Genomic DNA, 18,854 nt, shown 5'->3' with positions numbered 1-18,854 from the left:
CCGCCCGCGGTCAGAATCCATGCGCTCTTGGCGTTGGGCCCCTCACGAAACAAATAACGCATGTAATAGCACCGATTAGTCAGAAAACGTTTACTTGCTGACCCGGATCGGTTATCACTACTCCTGCATTAACAAAAAGTCTTAATGAAGGTCGCCTGTCTCACTTTGACCTAAGCGAAAGAGTTACGTCATGACTTCTACACCAATGATAGATGCCCTGTGGCTGTCGAACTCCTTTCAAAAAGATTCTGAGATCCGAGAATTGCACTGAAAACGTACAATGCCAACAGATAATAGACCACCTCCTAACTGATTTCTGGCACCGTCCAAACAACTTTCCACGAAGACCAAAGTGGGTAACGATTCAAGTCTACATGATCGAAAGTCACAAGATATTTGTACTTTCAAGTTAACAAATGCAGTTTATTAGCTTTAACTAATCTCAGCCAGTTCTCGTCCACCATACGCCTCTCCCAACAAGCTCGCAGCTGCACTATTTGAAATGAAACATATTCCGACCAACACGTGCGCACACACTAAGTTACAATCCTTGCCAATAAGATACGAAATGACTAATCAGAATTCCATACGCGCTCGATAACATACTTGCGAAATCTTTTGCGATTTCCATAATGGGAAGACAACTTTATCGATTACAGATGTTCACCAAATACCGACAATAAATACGAGACCCAATAATTCTGCAACGTCCTCGCGAGCAGCCGGACGATGTGGCCGAGCGGTTCTAGGCGCTACAATCCGGAACCGTGCTGCTGCTACGGTCGCAGGTTCGAATCCTGCCTCGGGCATGGATGTGTGTGATGTCCTTAGGTTAGTTAGGCTTAAGTAGTTCTAAGTCTAGGGGACTGATGACCTCAGATGTTAAGTCCCATAGTGCTCAGAGCCATTTGAACCATTTTTGAACTTCGCCAACAAACGAAGGAGCTGCAAGTCGAAGTGGATACGTCCCTTCAGCCCCGAAAATATCTCGGCTCAGTGTGTTACAGTATATTGGAGACCGAACACTGAACAATATTTAAAACCGGATGATTCAAGAGATTTTTGAAGCCCTTAATAATTCCGGCAATTGTTTAAAACTTCAAGCCTTTCAACCAGTCAGTCTCATGATAAGAATGCAGCCAATCTCCAATCTACATCTACATCTACATCTACGTGATTACTCTGCTATTCACAATAAAGTGCCTGGCAGAGCGTTCAATGAACCACCTTCAAGCTGTCTCTCTAACTCTCCACTCTCGAAAGGCACACGGGGAAAACGAGCACATAAATTTTTCTGTGCGTGTCCTGATTTCTCTTATTTTATCGCGATGATCATTTCTCCCTATGTAGGTGGGTGCCAACAGAATGTTTTCGCAATCGTAGGAGAAAACTGGTGATTGAAATTTCATGAGAAGATCCCGTCGCAACGAAAAACGCCTTTGTTTTAATGGTTGCCACTCCAATTCACGTATCATGTCTGTGACACTATCTCTCCTATTTCGCGATAATACAAAACGAGCTGCCCTTCTTTGTACTTTTTCGATGTCATCCGTCAGTCCCACCTGATGCGGATCTCACATCGCACAGCAGTACTCCAGAATAGTGCAGGCAAGCGTGGTGTAAGCAGTCTCTTTAGTCGATCTGTTGCACCTTCTAAGTGTTCTGCCAATGAATCGCAGTCTTTGGTTTGCTATACCCACAATATTATCTATGTGAGCGTTCCAATTTAGGTTATTTGTAATTTTGATCCCTAAGTATTTAGTTGAATTTACAGCCTTCAGATTTGTGTGACTTATCGTGTAATCGAAATTTAGCTGATTTCTTTTAGTACTCATGTGAATAACTTCACAATTTTCCTTATTCAGGGTCAACTGTCACTTTTCGCACCATACAGATATCTTATCTAAATCATTTTGCAAGTCGTTTTGATCATCTGCAAACAATCTAAGACGGCTACTCAGATTGTCACCTGCGTCGTTAATATAGCTCAGGAACAATAGAGGGCCTATAACACTTCCTTGTGGAACGCCGGATATTACTTGTGTTTTACTCGATGACTTTCCGTCTATTACTGCGAATAGCGTCACTTCTCTGGAAAGCGCTATTTCCTGCCAGGTTTTCTAGCAAGTTTATTTCGAACTTAAGAGGTACGCGAAAAGTACCTGATGGCATGGGAAATCTGAAGCCATTATAGCAGCGTGGCAGATTCAGACAAGACAACTCATCATATAATGTGTATTTCCCTTACAGCACACTGTGCATGGATTAGTAAAAAAAACAGTCATCAGCTACAGGTTGGTAGAGATGACTAAATTCTGCCGGATAACGGCTCTTGCTTACCTGAAGTCCCCACAGTGAGGGCATCATTGGTTTGGGTTGCCAGGTCCAAAACTAGAAAAGCCGGAATCGGCGTTATATTTAGCAGGACGTTTTGCCCTAAAAGCCAGACTACCTGCCTTGTAATTTGGCAATAACAATAGCAACTAGGCGCTAAGTCTTCTTCATAGCTCTTTGTAAGACAACATTAAGTCAAAATTAACTGTCCTTCACAAAACAAAATAAGTATTTATCTGTTCTTCTGAGACGGAAAATGAAAATATTTTCAATAACACTGGTCATTCCAATCAGATGTCTTTTTTTTGTCCCATGAATTACGTGAAATTTTGCCACTGATGAAACAATTTACTGTCACAAAAATTTACGTTTTTCTTCTACACAAAAAATCTATAGTTTCTGCTTGTTGCTACCAGACTGGTACATCATCTAATGTCATCTACTGAATGTTTTTTAACTGGGTGCTAAATTTACATGTCGAGGATTTTAAGTAGTCTTTGGCAGTTATATACACATTATTCATATTTGCTCGAAATTCTTCCTTGTGATTTTGATGTGTCTCTGACAACCTCTGAAAAACCCTGATAACACCGATCCGAAAAATGATGTATCCAGTCTTTCACTAAAGTTATCCACGATCTGCCGCTCACTAAACGTCGTCGCGTGCGAAAGCGCATGTAGGAGAACTTAACGACCTTATTCAACGGGCGGATTTAATCTATGACTCTGGTGCACAGCGGGGAAATATCTTTTCCATCATGGTCAATAATTTTTTGTGCATTCCAATGATCCCTCCATCATACTCTTGTCGCAACTGCTACAGCTGTTGCTCTAACAAGACTAAGTTCAGCCGTCACTCAATAACGGGTAAAAGTTAAGTAGGAAGGACGCATCATTCATAACCATTTGCATTCAATTTTAGAAGGGTTTTGTGCAGTCGCCACACGACTAACGACAGAAACTAGACTTTAACCAGTCCGGCTCAGCACTGTGTATACGTGATTGTAGTCTGCATGTGGGAACAGTGCACGCAAGGCGGTCAGCAGGCAGCACGCCTCGCGCGTCAATGGGACAGCTCGACCGCCGTGCCTTCATCGACAACGTCCAGCGGATTTGCATGTCCATTGGGTGTCCTCTGAAGCAGATGGCCAGTCGCGCTAGGTGCGGAAGATTAGTGGGAAGAAGGGCCGGACGCATAATAACCGGAAACTCGTATTTCAACCTCGGGCAGTCACCGTCTTTGCCATCGGCGAGGGGAACTGGCCACAGCTCTATTCACTCGTCCGGCCCGTGCTCATAGAAACAAAGGGAAACCGTAGTTAAACAGGCGGCACGTAGCCTAAAAGCTGACGCCGTAGGGTAAAAGTCTCTGCAGAGGTCTATTGGAGGCAAGTGGAGCGGCAAGTGCCAAAGACAAAGCAATTAGCATACGAGCGGAAGCATTAGCGCTGGAGTAGCCAGTAAGCCTCACTGACCCAGTGGTCAGTGGGTCAGCCTTGCGCGAGCTAGGGGGACTCATGGATCAGGGGGAAGATTGAGGGAGGGAGAGGGGGGGGGGCGAGAGCAGCTGCCCAACTGTGCAAGCATGCAGCGCCCCTGCAGTGCTTACACAGGGCACCAGCTGCTCCATGCGACATACGTTTTCACCTTTACAAGCATGCCGGCCTATGCATCTAGCATTTCGAGAGGTGAATAATATAAACTAGACCAAAATTAGTAAAATTCTCCGCGTTATTATGCCGTGGTATTGGATGATCTGTTAGGAAACGTAATCTTCCGTATCTCTCTGCAGGGGACAACGTTGGAATACCTAACACATCCTACGAGACCGCGGCAAAATACTACGAAGAATTAGTAATTTTAATCACTCAGGCCATGAAAGTTTGCAGTTTATAATGAACTAGACTTCTAGCTAGTTCGCTCACTCCACTACACAGAGCACATGTGACTGTATTCGAGATGCGACGCGATATCAATGCGTTGTGGGTGTGCTTTTCAATATTTTTAATATGACGATATCGAAGTCTAAAATGTATCATGATGTGCCGCTAATGAGGCTTATTTTAGGATTTGACGTAGAACGATATTCATATGCTTTCCTTACGATACAAGGAACTTTTTACCTTTCAATATAAGAACTTTTCCTTCATTGTACAGCATTGATAATGAAGGTATGTTTCCAAAATGGGATGTGAATGAATTTCGAAGGAAAACTGCTGGGTAGATAACCTTCCCCACGAATAAAGACGTCGTAACAGGTACTCTTATAAATGAAAGAACGAATAACTTCTCAGGCTTAGTAAAGTTATCCTTAAATGAGCAGCCGCGGCAATTTCGGTTTAAATAAACAGGCTACGTTACAATGACGTGTATATGAAACAAAGAGTGGCATTTCGACCACTAAACTGAAGAGTATTATGATCCATTTTCAAGATGGACCTGGCTGTATTCATCAGCCATTGGTTGTTCCTATAGGCTTTGTCAGTTAGCAGTTTCATATCCGTTTGAGAAATTTAAAGCGAGTATAAACACACAGAATTACGTTTTTCGTTGCTGTATCCATGTGTGCAGTGCGAATTGTGGTCCCCGGGGTTAGAGACTACACATCCGAAGTTCTGATGTCAAATCTATTTCTTCTCACTTCTTTCACGCCTAGGACTGAATTGTTAAGTTGAAAAATGTCAAGCTTACAGCGGTTTGGAGTCCAAATTGAGCTGTGGCTGTCCCTGTAACTGCGTGGGTGATTCAGTTGCAAGACCTGAAAGTTAACTTAATGATTGATCTTATACAGTAAAAGTTTTGCTTTTTGGCAGTGTAAACTACATGTAAGTTTACGCAAGCTCTCAGCATTGAAATTCGTAAGCTTTACACATAAGAACTCAACTGCGAGAACATGCTGCAAAATCGGACTGCGAGAAAGTAACTTGAAAGTGCCTATCTGGTTGCCCGTCAGTTTAAATATCCGTAATAGCAAGAATACTGTCTGAATACAACACTGTGAATCATTAAACTTTTAAACTGATGAACTGGAAAAACTCAATTTTACCTTTTTTTATTGTTTAAATTTGGCTTATCTTTGGACAACGGAAACACCATAACACTGCTCTTTTCCTGAAAGCGCATCACATTTACTGATCTACAACTAACTAAATGCGCCTTTTAAACAAAGGCAAAGCATACTTGTTTCATAACAAATCTGAATAACTGAAAATGATAACTCGTATTTTGGTATATACTTTTATTGCGGACAGTGACTTGGGATAAACTATAAAACTCAAATGTAATTAGTTTCCTGATTACAAAAGTTGTATATTGAAAAATTATCTCTTTCTTTGCTTCACAAACATTAGTACACGAAAACTTACAGTTCTTGAGTGGTATCTTTAACACCAAATGAAATCTTTTCAAAAATGCAACTCGTTAAAATGACATTAATATCCAACAGTTATTTATACCGCCAAATTCAAATCGAAAATTATGCGTGGCTATTTATCTTTCCCTATAGTCAAGTCTCTGGATGTGTGAACCAAGAAAGCGCAACTACAAGCTGCCGCAGTAAAGTACAAAATCTGAAATCAATTACCTTAAATCAAACCCTCTTCTATTACTCATCAAAGTAATCATAATAAAATATTCTTCTCAAAATGCTTCAATCTGTTTCCTGATCTCAAATAATTAATCAGTAAATCAACATGTTCCGCTTCCTCAGAATATAACGGCAACACTACCACTCGGCCTATGCAGTACTATACTATTCACGGCACAGCACTGCCGACTACGGCGTCTTCTCATCTCACAATTAACAGTGCGCATCATCTAACCAGTACAAAGGCGTTTACGCGTTTATGACGTCCAAATGCTACAGAAATGCCCATGAAACTATCTACAGCCCCCTATCGGGTCGACTGTGGGAAAACCGGGAAAGAAAGGTATTCAAGGGATATATGTAGTGCTGCAGAAGGATGATGTAAATTTGGTGGACTTCAGATAAGAAATGAGGAAGCTGGCTTCAGAATCGGCGAGCAGAGGAAGATGTGAAACATCTTGACAAAATGATAGGACATATGTTAAGATATACAGGAATATCAGCTAACAAAAGTACGTCAAGAAATAATTTTGGATCTGTAGAGGGTAATAACTGTAGAAGAATCGAGCGGTCTAAAGTTATGGTGATTCTCTTGTACGACTGTGGTGATGCTATCCTAATGCATTACGGTCCTACACGGCAGACAGTCAATGTACAGTATAACTATTCGTTTTTGGAGCAGCACCTCCGACCAGCTTTGCGAAAGAAGCAGCGACACTTTCTGCGCAACCCACCCGTCATTTTGCACGATAATGCTCGGGCGCATACAGCGCAAGCTGTGGTTGCTCTGTTCGGTCGATGGGACTGGGAAGTACTGTACCATCCACCATACTTTCCGGACTGAAGTCCTCGTGACTTTGATTTGATTCCGAAGAAGAAGGAACCACTTCGTGGCATTCGCTTCAGAACTGTTCCAGTAATTCGACAGGCAGTAGACTGCTCCATTCGCATCACCAACAGAACAGGCTCTGCTAAGGTTATACTACGCCTTCCACATCACTGGCAACGGGTTCTACACAACACTGGTGACTACTTTGAAGGACAGTAACGGGTGCAAACATGTTACTCTTTTGTACCTATTGTGACTAAATAGTTGCCAGTATTTAAGTTCTAACCCTCTCATATTAAAACCAGATTAATAACGGTATTGACCACAATAAAATATTTATTTGAACGGTAACCGGTTCCATTCAGAATGTAACCATCTTCAGATCATTTATGTCACGATGGTAGGTGGTGGCGGTTACCGGAATAGGTATTGCTCCACGTACGTCAACTGCTCAGATCCACTTATCCTTTTCTGACGTATTTTAAGTAGACCGTGCATTGTCTGCACGAGAAATGTTCTGAAAAATTGCCAAGGATGACGAAGACGTTCGCTGGAGATATTATGATTCGACGTACTGACCTGCTTGACTTTGATGGTCGGCTTGTCTCAAAAATTTGGATTATAGTCATGTAGGATTGATTGAAATCTAGTTTTGTCGAAATTTTGAAAATCTGCGCGTTTAGATTTTTTCTGCTTTATTTACAATCTATTCCAGCAGGGTGTAGCGCCCAAAAGAAACAGGGAATATTTATTGAAAACCTGAGCCTTTAGATATTTCCTATTTTATTTACAATCTATGTGTCCCAGTAGGGCACAGAGACCAAACATAACTCAATTTGGTACCCTAATATATATTACAAAACCTATAATGTAAAACAAAATGTAATGTAATGTAAAACAAAAGTCAGAGTATAGATTAGCTCTACAATTATCCAGCAATTGGTTTGTTTACATTATAACCTCTTTAGGAGGAATCATTCTATAAATTAACGCATTCGCCAGTTTATGCGACACCAGAAGGCAATCACAAACGTTGCGACCTTAATCATACATTTTCCGTACCGAGTGTAATATAATTTGGGCATTATCTTACATATACATATAAAATATGTACTCATATAAAAAACTAAATTATGTCCCATTTTGTGATTCCGTTTTCGTCTACTCTTCATTGACACTACTACGTAAACGAAGCAAAAGTGGAAAATTTAGGGGGTTAGCAAATAACAAACACTGTAAGCAGTACCACGTCTCAAGAGTTTACATAAGATCAGAATCGAACCCCATTACTATCAATCACCAGGAGGAAAATTGTAATTCGTGGGGCAAAATCAGATATCGAACTTCCGAGAACGAATTTGCAGGTAAGAGTCTGATGGCTAGACGCATAGCAGTACCATGGGAATATTTGCTAACGGTTTTTTTGGTAGGGGAGCAGAGATGGTGGCTAGAGTGATATAATATTCATCAGCAGGTCCCGGGCCTCTCCCAACGGGAGATTCATGCAAAGTGAGCGCCGGTCCCACGGAGACGGGGGCAGCTGCTGGCGCTGGCATCTGCCGCCTGTTCACCTCCGAGGTTGCGTCGCTGCCTCGAGAGGGCCCCGCCTGTGCCGAGGGCGAACTGAGCTTGACTGGGCGGAGGGCGCAAGTGGCCGCCCGTCGATGTTACGACTTCAGACGCGACCAAAGCGTCTTTCTCTCTTCACAAGCTATCTCAGTTCCTTCCTTTAATATACGGCTACAGTTCTTAAGAATATTTCAGTAAAAACACACTACTTGCCATTAAAACTGCTACACCGCGAAGATGACGTGATACAGACGCGAAATTAAACCGTCAGGAAGAAGATGCTGTGATGTGCAAATGATTAGCTTTTGAGAGCATTCACACAAGGATGGCGCCGGTGGCGACACCTACAACATGCTGACATGAGGAAAGTTTCCAACTGATTTCTCATACACAAGCAGCGTTGCCTGGTGAAACGTTGTTTTGATGCCACGTGTAAGGAGGAGAAATGCTTACCATCACGTTTCCGACTTTGATAAAGGTCGGATTGTAGCCTATCGTGATTGTGGTTTATCGTATCGCGACATTGCTCTCGTTGGTCGAGATCCAATGACTTAGCAAAATATGTAATCCTTGGGTTCAAGAGGGTAATAGGAACGCCGTGCTGGATCCCAACGGCCTCGTATCACTAGCAGCCGATATGACAGGCATCTTATCCGCATGGCTGTAACGGATCGAGCAGCCACGTCTCGGTTCCCGAGTCAACAGATGGGGACGTTTGCAAGACAACAACCATCTGCACGAAAGGTTCGACGACGTTTGCACCAGTATGGACTATCAGCCCGGAGACCATGGCTGCGGTCACCCTTGACGCTGCATCACAGACAGGAGCGCCTGCCATTGTGAATTAAACGACGAACCTGGGTGCACGAATGGCAAAACGTCATTTTTGCGGATGAATCCAGGTTCTGTTTACAGCATCGTGATGGTCGCATCCGTGTGTGGCAACATCGCGGTGAACGCACATTGGAAACGTGTATTCGTCATCGCCATGCTGGCGTATCGTTCGGCGTGATGGTATGGGGTGCCATTGGTTACACGTCCCGGTCCCTCTTGTCCGCATTGACGGCACTTTGAACAGTGGACGTTACATTTCAGATATGTTACGACCCGTGGCTCTACCCTTCATTCTATCCCTGCGAAACCCTACATTTCAGCAGGATAATGCACGACCACATGTTGCAGGTCCTGTACGTGCCTTTCTGGATACAGAAAATGTTCGACTACTGCCCTGGACAGCACATTCTTTAGATCTCTCACCAATTGAAAACGTCTGGTCAATGGTGGCCGAGCAACTGTCTTGTCACAATACGCCAGTCACTACTCTTGATGAACTGTGGTATCGTGTTGAAGCTGCATGGGCAGCTGTACCTGTTCACTACATCCAAGCTCTGTTTGACTCAATGCCCAGGAGTATCAAGGCCTTTATTACTACCAGAGGTGGTTGTTCTGGGAACTGATTTCTCAGGATCTTTGCACCCAAATTGCGTGAAAATGTAATCACATGTCAGTTCTAGTATAATATATTTGTCCAATGAATACCCGTTTATCATTTGCATTTCTTCTTGGTGTAGTAATTTTAATGGCCAGTAGTGTAAATGCATGACATAGGAAGTACTCATCGGCGAGGTGAACCTTAGACTCGGCGAAGCAGTAACTAACTTGGTACAGCCACATTCCAATTCAAAGTGGTGTCCGTCCTTACCTTGTTGCGACAGCACAGAAAGTCGTCGAAGTCACGCGCGACTGCTTGCTGTTAACATTACTGACGATACGACGGGGAAAGTACTGATAATGTTGAAGAAAAAGGTGACGGAACGTGGGAGTAGAATATTGACAAGCGTTATTTAAGTTAGCCGATGCTGTGAAAATTGCGGAAGGGCGACGCGTTGGTGAGCGGATTTGGGGTCCAGGTATCTGCTCCAAACCAGAGGAGTCAATATATACACAATGAGTTCCCAGTGGCGCTTTGGATCGAGGACGACACTGCAGATATTTAGAAAATCAACTGAGGATTACTGTCAAAAATTTTCTTTATTTTATTGTTTCTCAAACAATTAATATGAATATATTTTCCCATTCGATGAAACCAGATATTAAAGCAAAGAAGCCGCTATTCCTGACACACAACAGACCCAAATGTAATGTTCCATTCCGTCATCTGATGACGAAAAAGTGATCCACGCATTTAACTTTAATTTTTGGAACCAAAAAGAAAAGGCAAGCTGCCAGGTCAGGCCTATATGGTGAAGGGTTCATAGTGCTGACATTTAGATTATCCAGATATTCAGTTGCTAGTTTTGCTATATGAGACCATGCGTTGCCGTTATGTCAAATTATTTTTCATCTTGAGCGTTTTCACGGACTGTTTCAAAAAATTGCAGTGAACAGACGTTTGTACACCAACTGACAATCTTCGCTGTAGTAGCAATGTGGCCCATTTTACGAAAAAAAATCTAGCAACAATCTTCTTACCAGCACAGCAAATTCTTTGGACTTTTGTAAGCTTAGGTACTCTCTGAAAGATCCATTGAGCCGACTGACTTTCTTTTCACGATGATAAGGATAAATCCAAGATTCATCTACAGTAACGACATTCCAAAACAAATTTGAAATGCCGCCTTCGAATATTTACAGAGTTTTGTTGCTTTTCATCGCAGCACTATATGCGGAATCCACAGACAAAGTTTTTTCGTATCTAACTCTTTATGCTTTATAGCGTTTTCCGTTTGATAATGTTTTGATCGGCAGTCTGTTTATGAAGAATCGATCGACAACAAAGTTTTCTCATGTGTAAGTGTTGCTGAAAAATGTGTTTAATTGGATTTGTTCCAATGCTGAATAACGGCCCAATAAATTCATGTCAGTCGATGTTCTTTAAGCACTGTTGGAACAGCGGCTTTATTTTCATCAGTAACACCAGTTCTTTGGCGACCTTCTGAAATTCATAATGAAGAAAAAGCCGATCTCTTTAGAAATCACTATACCAACTATAAATATGTTGCTATAAATGGGATTTCTTAGGCAAATGCACTTCTAAGTCGATCTTCACGCTGTTTAGGTGTTAATGACGATTTAAAGTCATAAATAATCATAGTACGAAAACATTCGCTTGTCAGATTCATTTTTCGATGCACAAAAATTCTTTAAATGATATTAATCTGCAAACTATTAAAGTAAGTCAAACAAGCTACATGGTTAGCAACTCGCTAAACATCAGAAAGGAGTTGTCAAATATAACAAAAATTGATTTATTTTTTGAATTACGACATTGTAAAACGTTTCTCAATGTCTTTCGTAAATTTTTTATTATGCATCAATTTCGTAAACGTGTTATTATGCAGAAATTTCTGCGATGTCTTGAACAATGCAAGAAAAGCGATCCTTGCGTTTATCGCACAGACCCTAATTTCCAGCCTGGCATACAAACTCTGCAAAAAATTGAGTTTAAAGTAGCTAGAATAAACGAGCCATTATGTGCAAAATAGAGAATTTCAGTCGCAAAAAAGAATGTCTTACATTAGACATTAATTACAAAAAAAATGAAGCATCATAGTTAATATGCCCAGTGGTTTATTAAGACATGGAATTATGCAGATTAAACGTAAATACTGTTGCCACAGTAACTGTGTGAGGAGTATTTCCAAAAATTGTTTCAGCCAATGTTACTTTGTTGTGCATGTAGGGTCTTCGTTTCGTGTTAGCAGCAAAATTTCGAAGTATTAGAAACAAAAGACACTTTTTTTAAAAAAAAAAAGAAAACATAACTATAAACAGGTTTGGCCAAAGGTTTGGCGTTAAGGAGCATCACCTTCCTTCAGTTCATTCCACTGATAAAATTTTACAAACCATGGTTGCTTTCTTAGTGCCACCATACCACATAGACCAAAATCTTATAGAATTGGTCTGGAATCAGCAGATAATAACATCAACAGTTAGTCGTGAGGAAAGTTTGCTGTCCGTAGGTTCCTGACGAACTGACTCCCAATCAAACAACAACGCAGATTGGTGCAGAAAAACTCTGGAAAAAAGACGTAAAACGTAAAGCAGCTAACTTTCGAAGGTGAAAAAATATACGTTGTGTACCACTCAGCCTCCCCGCAAATCTTTCGATCTCAAACAAATGCGGCTATTTGCGCGTGTGTTTCGCTACTTTTATATTCAAGCAGGTTTTCATTTGACCTCACGAGGCTGACAGGGGAATGGTCCAGTCCGACATGTCGAAAACCAGCTTCATATTCTTTACGCTGGAAGAATACAACGAAAGAAACGCACTGTAAAAATTTTAGTTGCTAAGAAGCACTACAAGTGTCTTCAAAATTGTTGAATTTGCTCGTTTCTGTCATGCAAAGAACCGCCTAGTGTGCGATCGGAGGTGACTAGAGAGCGTAGCGCCGCGCAATGATAATACCCTGAGTGAATTTGAAGCAAATAAACTATACAAAAAAGTAACGTATCATTAATGTTCTGATTAAGAAGCAGTTTATACCGACAGCTAGACTGTTAGGGATGTAATTTCTGCAAAGGTCAGCAGAGCGAAATAAAAAAAGGCAGTGTTTGATGGTACATTACTGACAACTTCCATCAATCGTGACTTTAATTTGCTGAAATGATATAATCGTCAAACATACATCGTTTTATAACAATTCCTGTAACACAGTTCTAATAATAATTTTTGAATAGTCGATATTTTACTAACAATGAAACAGTTCCTTGTTCATTCCCCATAGTCAACACAATAAAGCGAAGTGTCAATCGAATGACGACAACAAACGTTTTCCTTACACCTGCCACACCTGACGAAAAAAAAATTAATGCTATGAGTCACGTTACAGTACTTATTAGTTTTAGTGAGATACTTTCTGCGGAGAAAGAAACGCTGCTGGCCGTTGTCCTACTTATTATACTACATACCGGCTATACCTAAAGCAATCGTAAAGCGTACCGATGCAAATTTATTACGCAAAGATTATTGAGATTTAGGGTACTATTCTCCTGATAAATCTCAAACGACACAGAACTATCGGAAATTATATTGCCCCACAATTTCCTTAAAAACACTCCCCACAATAGAAAAAAATTCTTTATCGAAGGTCACATTGATTGTTTCTTAATTGTATCAACGGCCTTTTCGTCGTCCTCCCCAAAGACAGAGAGTCCAACAAAAGCAATGACTTAATTTCGGCAGCTGTTAGGAACCGTTTTGAATAAAATGTTACAAATTATTCTTTCCTATTTTTCCATATTTTCGTAAGTCGGTTATAAGATTTTTGTCACTAAACAGTCCTTTTTAACTTTCAGTCCTAATATGCCTTAAGGTCCCTGAGGACAGATACGAAGCTGCGACAACATAAATTCTCTCCTACTTATCACTAATATTATTGCATACGAATGTGTCATAGCATTAGTCGATTTCACAGCAGACTGTCTTTATTCACCTCGAAATGATTAAAGCGCCATTCGCTCGCAGTTCTTTCAATATACCTGACCGATTTGCGTTAGACACAACAGATATAGCGGGGATAATAGCAAGCTTCATCTTCACACAACCTATGAATTAATGGCATCTCCACCAAGCGAGGTGGCGCAGTGGTTAGACACTGCACTCGCATTCGGAAGGACGACGGTTCAATGCCGCGTCCGGCCATCCTGATTTAGGTTTTCCGTGATTTCCCTAAATCACTCCAGGCTAATGCCGGGATGGTTCCTCTGAAAGGGCACGGCCGACTTCCTTCCCTAATCCGATGAGACCGATGACCACGCTGTCTGGTCTCCTTCCCCAAAACAACCAGCCAACCAACCAATGGCATCTCCACTAAGACTTTACGTGAAGTAAACATAATTGTTTTGCGACTTCGTAAGTAGTATGATTCCTTGAATTTGCTTAACTATGTTTAGATAACTTGGTTAGTGGCCAATCTGTACAGTAAATCAGTAAATTTTTCGTATGTTTATTCTTTCACACTTTTTCGAATTTCTTTTTGGTGCATATTTATTACTTTCTGTGCGTCTTTGTTCTATTTATACAGACGATGGTCAGATTTTCCGAAGCAAAACCGGGTTTGCACATCGCTTGGGATTAAGCATGAAACGCAACTAATTTTAGCAAAGTTTTATCTCCATCGATATCACTTACACTACCGCAAAAGCAAATGGTAATTATTATGGATATTAAATGAATTGTAAATTTGACTGAACAGTAACTACGGTGAGCCGTGGTCGGCTCGCGTTGATGCCGTTTGTTCTTTGGCATTTTGTCACAATCGAGTGACGTCTTATTTCTCGCTGACTTACTACCATATCGCGTTGCTGACTTGCCTCCGTCAGTGGCAGCAGCACCGCTTATCGATAGTAGTTCTGCTGTACCATCTTTGGTGTGATCACTATATTTCCGTGTGGTGGTTTGTTTGGGCAGTCGGTCGGTTGTGACAGAGCAACAAGAAAGTCTCCATTCACGTATTCTTCTTTAGTAACGATTAACGTTAGTGAATGCAGCTCTCAACTTAAGACTGTGAACCTATAATTTCTGAAAACACCAATGTTTTGCATTAAACCTACTAAACCTTCGTCAGCCTCTCTATCCTAATCAAAGACCCCCTGCATGTAGGAACGTTCCTGACACATTACATCAGTGACAGCCAAGAACTATCTTCGTGTGCAGTGCTTGCGCACGTGTGCCTGTCTCTCCCATCCAACTGCACACTTCCCTCTTTACCATTTCACACTGTCTGAGTGGGAAGAAGGGAAGGGGGATTGCGAAAGTGCCGCATGTCGCATGCAGCTTTGTTTCATATTTCATAACATGGAGCAACAGAGATCACAAACTAAGCATACAGGGTGAGCACAAAATCTTGCTCCCATTATAAAAATTTATAACTAAACGTTTGACATAATAATTTACATTTGATGCCGTTACATAGGTTAGTGTTACAATTTTTTTTTTTTTTTTTTTTTTTTTTTTTGCAACTGTTGAGACGAATAGTCTGGATATAGACCCAGAAGAAAAAGTCAAGGGGCATAACGATTGGAGAGCGAGGTGGCCAGGGTGCTGGACCGTTGCTTCCAATCTACCGATCCCGACAGTACTCCCCCATCCAGACATAACGCCCCTTGACTTTTTTTTCTGGAGCTATATCAAGGACAGACTCTTCGTCGACACCATTTGCTGACGTCGACGAATTGAAGGCTAGGACACAAGCTTCTGTGTGTACTGTGACAGAAAACATGTTACGAAACACCTGGAGGGAACTGGAACACCGCATCGACATTCTCCAAGCTACCAATGGAGCACACATTGTTTACTAACGTAAGTGGCCTAAAAAAAAAACTAGTAACCCTAACCTATGTAACGGCATCAGATGTAACTTAGTATGTCAAACGGTTATTCTCTAATAAATTGTTATAATCAGGGCAAGACTTTGTACTCACCCTGTGCTTCAGTATTATTTAATTATTCTTGGTACACTGAAGACATAATAAAATTTATATCTGACTCACACTGTCGGCATACAGATAGATGCTGACAGTTTCGCAGATTTTCGTCTCCCAAGTTACCAGGTAAGCGAGACTAATTTACTTTCGTAATCAAAAGCTGTTTGTTATGTATGATTTTGTACACAATGGTAAGGAGAGGTGGGCTACTGAGTGGTGAAGCAACTGTCATCATAGGAAAGCTGGACAGGAGCAGAAATGATGAACGAACAAGTTAACGTAGTGAACAGAAGATTTACTTAACTTGCATTTCCCCAAGTGTTGCTGCATTATTTGTAATATTGCAGCAAGAAATAAAGTCCAGCTCACAATGTCAACAAGGATGAGGCTCTCTGTACTGAAACACGAGCGATGGAGTCGGAGCTGTCACTAGGTGGTATATGCGTAGTGTATCGTGGCGAAGAGGCTGCGGGCGTGAGTGCCCGTGCGGCTGCCGCCAGCCGTCTCATGTTGCGGCAGTACAGGTTCGCTCGTAGTCCGGGGCAGCGGGTTGGCACCATTGCGTCCGCCAGATCCCGCGACGTCTGGCGGAAACCTGCAATCCCCTTGCTTACTTAAAGACCCCGGTAGGCTGGTACTGATGCGAGACACCACACTTCTCACACACAATGTTGATCTAAATATTAAGTTTGCAAATTCATTCTGAGACGTGGAAACTCGTCGTGAGGAAAACAACACAGAACTCCTGGACAGCTTTAACGCAAAATATTTTCTTTTATATGCGAATTACAATGCAGACCTACCAGTTCCGTCTGCATATGTACTGGGGCACGTTCAACTAAAGACGCTCAAAAGCAGATTCAAGATTGGCAGTGTCTGCAAACGTTTATAAGCTACTCCTGTAAACCTTTCGACGCCACAATGGATTGTTCAGAATTTTCATTTTCTTTGACGCCACTGAGCTTAGGGAAATGGACAGCACACCTTGGCAGAACTTGTCCCTCCACTAATGCAGTTTTCTTTTCAGTACGTCCACCTTCGCCATCATATCAGAAATTACTTCCAAAATGAAATTTTCACTCTGCAGCGGAGTGTGCGCTGATATGAAACTCCTTCGCAGGACTGAGACGCTTGCCCGTGAAGGGCAAAGGTCCCGAACTCGAGTATTGGTCCGGTACACAGTCTTAATCTGCCAGGGAATTTCAGAAATAAGTTGCTTCTCACCTCCAAAATTCTTACTGAGGGCAGTTTGTAGTCAGCTCTATTTAAAAATACAAGGTCTGCAATCGGTACCAGATTTTCTAATGTTCGTTCTTGCTTTCCGTTTCTCCCCAGAAGTCAACAATAGCAGGTTTTAAATCGAAAAAGTATTCAAGGCATGTCCTTTGACTTAACCAAGGCACTATGCAGTAATATACAACGTCTCCTTATATAATGCGTGCGACTTCGGAAAATTTGCTATTTGCCTCACCAAAACCATCACTTCTTCTACGCTTGCACACTTAACTCAAAATGCCTGTTATTACACAGAACACTGAATTCTGTACCGATCGTGAGTCGATCGTTATACTTTTTAGCTCTTTCATTGTCGACCAAATCTTTAAATTCTTTCTGCCGTTTCATAGCAAATTTGTAGTATCTGTCGATTACCCGATTACGTAGTAGATATTGAGGGTCTCATCCTTCTTCTCTGTAATTCACATTGATTCTTAAAGAACAGCCACTGGACCTGAGAACTTCTTTTAAACCACCAACAAATAGCGAATTTCACACCCTCAAGATCTTAAAACATAAATTACATCAACAAGGTATCATTGCCACAAAATATGATAAACGCAACAAACAGTATGGTGCTTTTGAACAAACGTGATTTTGCGGATAAAGTTAATGATTTCCTGTGTACCACATGCTTCCAAGTCATTCCTAAAGACTTTGCTAGATTATTTAAAGATGGTGTCAAATTTGCAATCCGTTCATGCAAACGTACGAGTATATTCTCTGATTTTCAAGCAAAACTAGCAACTAATGTGAACCCATTGTTTCCTAGAATGTATGGGCTTCCTAATCGGCATAAACAAGGTGACCCTATTCGTCCAGTTGTATCATCATTCACTATTCCGTCTTAGAAACTAGCTACTAAACTGGACACCTTAATTAGGAGCAAAACTAAATTCAAATTAAAGCATGGTATTTCAAACTCTCTGGACCTTGCAAATGCGATAAAAGGTATAGCTGTTTCACACAGTGATAAATTAGCATCATTTGATGTCTGCAGTTTATTTTCCAACATACCAGCAGTGGAATGCATTGATATCCGACAGAGTTGATGTACGGATCTAATTTCAATCCTGTGGAACTGAATGACTTGAGACTGTCCATTTAAACATGCTTAGCACAAAACTATTTCCAATTCTAAGGGACTCTGTATAAGCAATTAGATGGCTTAGCTATAGGTTCTTCACTTAGCCCACTGTTGGCTGAAATATTCGTAGACTATTTTGAACAACAGTTTCTGAAAAAAAGAACCTTTGAGTGCAAGTATTAAATATTGGTTTGGATACGTGTTATGTGTGTGGATTGGCCCTCACCCACATACATGTCTCGCGAAATAACCACGGCGAGCAAATGAGGGAAATGAAAGCTCTTACGGAGCTTTACAGCCATTCGTTTTCCACACACCATTTGAAAATGGAACAGGGAAGGGGTGACATGATAGAACCCGGAAGTACTCTCCTTCAAACATTGTTAAGGCACTAAAACAAGAGGTACAGGCAACAAAAATAAGGACACATAAACATTACACCGTAAGCGTGGTAACGTTGCGACACTTACGGCGTTTTTTTTTTTTTTTTTGACAATTCTGTAGAACTCCTGAAAACCATTACCTAACCTATAAGCTTAGCTGAAATCTGCTCTCTTCTTCCACCTATATACTAAGGAAATTTCCGGTAAACATATATACACTCCTGGATATTGAAATAAGAATACCGTGAATTCATTGTCCCAGGAAGGGGAAACTTTATTGACACATTCCTGGGGTCAGATACATCACATGATCACACTGACAGAACCACAGGCACATAGACACAGGCAACAGAGCATGCACAA

The sequence above is a fragment of the Schistocerca gregaria genome, chromosome 1, assembly GCF_023897955.1.
Source record: "Schistocerca gregaria isolate iqSchGreg1 chromosome 1, iqSchGreg1.2, whole genome shotgun sequence".
NCBI lineage: Eukaryota > Metazoa > Arthropoda > Insecta > Orthoptera > Acrididae > Schistocerca > Schistocerca gregaria.
Note: the sequence above shows the minus strand (reverse complement) of the source record.